The sequence below is a fragment of the Opisthorchis viverrini genome (genome assembly GCF_000715545.1).
Source record: "Opisthorchis viverrini unplaced genomic scaffold opera_v5_96, whole genome shotgun sequence".
Taxonomy (NCBI): Eukaryota; Metazoa; Platyhelminthes; class Trematoda; order Opisthorchiida; family Opisthorchiidae; genus Opisthorchis; species Opisthorchis viverrini.
In genome coordinates, this window is record NW_008751749.1 from 1,377,853 (window position 1) to 1,381,719 (window position 3,867).

Consider the following 3,867-nt stretch of genomic DNA (forward strand, 5'->3'; position numbering starts at 1 on the left):
TTACTAAATTATGAGTAGCGTTTTGTAGAATCTAAGTGTAAGTTGGTCACATTACTGACCACCAACTGTTAAACTGATAACCAGAGAGCCACAAGTTTGAAACCCCCTGGAGTTTCGTGAGATGAAATCAGCTAAAGATGAAAACGAGCCAGCTGTAATACCCTTTCGATGCCTAGCTGCCATGCCACCTCAAGGAATCACGAGATGAGATACGTACTGTTGACCATTCTCAATAGGGATGGTCAACCACCACTGCTGTGTTCCGTTTATTTGGTTGGATAGTGAGTTCCATGCCTTCCAGCATGAACCACTCATACTCTTTGGTGCAGACCCGAAGAACACTTTGAAAAAACTTAAAAGACCACTCTAGGTCAGCACCGTTTACTTCACTTAGTCTCACAACCAATGCTGTTTTTATTCGCCATTGACCAGCCACATGCCAGCTTGAAGTCTAAACAAATACTTCTCCATACCGAATGACTAGCGATTCATACAATAAATGAGAAATATTCACAGGTAATTAATGGACTGTAATTAATTTACTGTGACCCAGAGAAACCTTACTTTTGACACAGAATACAGTCAGTGTGGTCTTTAGCTCTATAAGGGATGTGGCATAATCACGATGTGATCATCAACAACGTAAACCGTTATAGAAATTCCCAACCCTCAGTAATTTTTCAGGTTAAAGCTCCGGTTAGTTGCTCACTAGTGAGATTTTCAATGTGTTGCGAAACTCATGCTCGTCATTGTAGCCAATTATACGACAGTGTGCACATTCAGGAAGACGAAATTGCTGAGATTCGTGGACACTCGTTTTCCGGGGAACGATGTCTGACGCATCCAACCAGTGTTCAAACAATTTTCATCGAACGTTTTTCTCGAATATCATGTCCTAAATCATCTTTTAATTTTTGATCTTTTCACGAGTCTCTCGATAACTTTACTTCCATCACAGAAAGAAACGTCCGAAGGTATGAGTTGTTACGGTGGATTCGAATATTTACCAGAGGATGATGACAGATGGATCTTTGGAGTCGTTTTCCTACGAAATTACTTCACTGTGTTCAACCAGGAGTCTGACCAGGTTGGATTTGCTTCCCCCAGTTGCTGTAGCCCATGAAATTGGTTGGATTCTAACAATTCAAAAGTTGATGACACTTCAAAAACCCTTGGATATTCTTTTGTAGTTACGAAGGTAACTCGAAGCTAATAGCTAATTCTCATTCAGTTACTTTGTCCCAATTTGTTTATATGTTTCCCAGAAACAAGACAAGCGTTTCAAAAAAACAAGTCAAAGTAGACCGATCAAATGTTGAAAAATTGCAGGAGTGACCCTATGGCGAACGCAAAATGTTTATGGTAATTATAGCAACAGAGAGAGGAGTCACCTTCTAAGGAATACAAGAAACTCGATCTGTCGTCGCCATAGTGAGACAGGATTCATATAAGCTCTCCGCTAGATGTGGTTAACCTGTGAATTGGGGCTACTTAGAACTATACTGGACAAACTAATTCTACTGTAGCAAATGCGGCACGCCAAGCTGTCCACGCAGGGCTGATGAACCACTTCAGCTGGCGCCAGATGTCATTGTCACCCTACAACCGCTCCACACGCATGTCGATAGGTGCCTCTTAGTGTAGATTTATGCCTTGAAACAGATAGCTCGTGCCTCAAGACCAAGCCTTATGCCTGCATGGCACACGAACTTGTCCAACCTATCAAAGAAGTCACTTTCTTGGATTGAGTTACTATTCATTTCGATATAATCCGAATACATTTGGTGACCGTGGTAAGAATCGATACTCTTACTGCGATCGCTTGTGAAATTCAAGAGCTATTTGCTTGGAGCTTAAGCGTGACTTTCACAAACTAAGTCAAGGCATGTGTGAATTTCTGGAAAGCCAGAAAACAAACGATCCCGAAAGTTACAGGTCGGATAGAACATGTCAAAATGCCTTGGAAACTGTTTCACCTGAATTTGAGTGTTGTTCAGTTTAGATCTCATGAATAGACGGACTTCACAGATCTGAATGTGAAAGCCTGATAATGATCCTAACTGGCTAACTACGAAATATTTCTCACTATGGATAAAACTGGCCTAATTTACTGAACGGGCCACAGTCATATTTCGCGGTTACTGGCAGTGTTCTATGCACTGTCGATCTATCATCCCATGCTGTTCTGGGAAAAATTACCAGACGTAAGACAGTACATAAGAACTCACGGTTACAGATCTGGTTTATCACCGAACATAAATTTGTGCGATATAACTCCTTAATTTTGACAATTCCAGATGCAAATGAGTTTGTTACAAACACTCGTAAACATTTCTTACAATAGAAACACATTCACAAAGCAGCTAATTGTCCTTGATTCGACATCCTTCAAAAACTCTGTCGTCTTTGGTCTGCATGCACCCGAACACGTAATGAAAGGGTGCTAACTCTTACGGAGTTCGCGTGACTAAGCTGCGTTCAATAAAGCATCGCTTCACATCACCTGTGTCAATACTAATCAGCAGCACTAACTACCTATGAAACGTCAACCTCTACAAGAGGCAAAAAGCAATTGCATAATGATTTTACGACCTGCCAACCAAACAGCCTTATTTTGGGTAACTCAATACACATTGCCGTCAACAAGCCGATACTTAATCAGTCAGTACGAAGGCTTACGTATTCTGAATTCCATTAGAGGGAGTCACGGGGAAGAGTCCACATCTAACTGGCCGTATCATCTCCTTTTCTTAAGGTTGAACAAAATTGAATGATTCGTGCCATGGGTCAAAGGACTTTTTGCACCCGTGTGCCACAGCTAGTTCCGTACTGCTATCACGGGATGCCGTAAATTCCCTCATAGCCATACTCGTTTGAGCTGGTGTAACGAACTCCTACATTAGCACACTCAAACGTACCTTGGTGAAAATTCTACGACTAGGTGCAACGACCTACTGATAAGTTGGAGAGTAGTTAGTTATTAATCATCATTGATAGTCATGGTGACCTTGTACCGCGACTGTTGTACACCTGATGATGTTCGACAGTAGGGGCATTTGTTATGCTATATATATATGATTGTATTAAAATGGCAGAAGTGGAACTAATACAACAGAGTGAATTAACTGCGGACACATTCATCGAGGCCAACGATCCCAGAAACAAAAAACAACATCTACCTCAAAAATCCAACCATTGATTCTCTCACACACTTTGGAAAGATTTCATTCAGTACTGCCATCTCGTGTGGAATGGTTTTGCGAAGTATTTTTCTTAATTAAATCGAAGGCTTCCGTACTGATGTACACCGTCAGCGGTAAAGCAGAATAAGTTACTTTTTCATTTCACCCATAAGAACACGTGGAAATGCTATCAGCAGGTAGAAATTGTGGTATTATGCCTGAACCATAAACAATTCTAAATTACTTGTTGCCTTTGGGCAACCTGGTGGACCTACACTGTCAGAATTTGCGGCATGGCAAGCTTATAGATAGGGCACTTGTGCCGCTCGTCTACGGTAGATTGTTATGTACATTCATCTTTGACTGTAAAACTAGGTAAACTCGTCCTCCCTGAATCACACGAGTAGTGCAGCATTCGTTGTCTCGGACATCAATTGAGCCGACATAAACCCGAGAAAAATACCCCGTAATAATTTATTTGTCGCCCAAAATACTCCTTTTTCAGTGGAAAAACTTACGTCATTTCTAGATGAGTTTTTCGGTCCTTCGACAACTCGCGGCCATCACCTGCCTCTCTGAGGGCTTCGCTTTTATTACGCCAAAGTAAATAATTTGCGAAAAATCAGGTTTAAATTCTTTTCCTCTCCAATCTTGAATATAATATGATATGATATAATATAACATA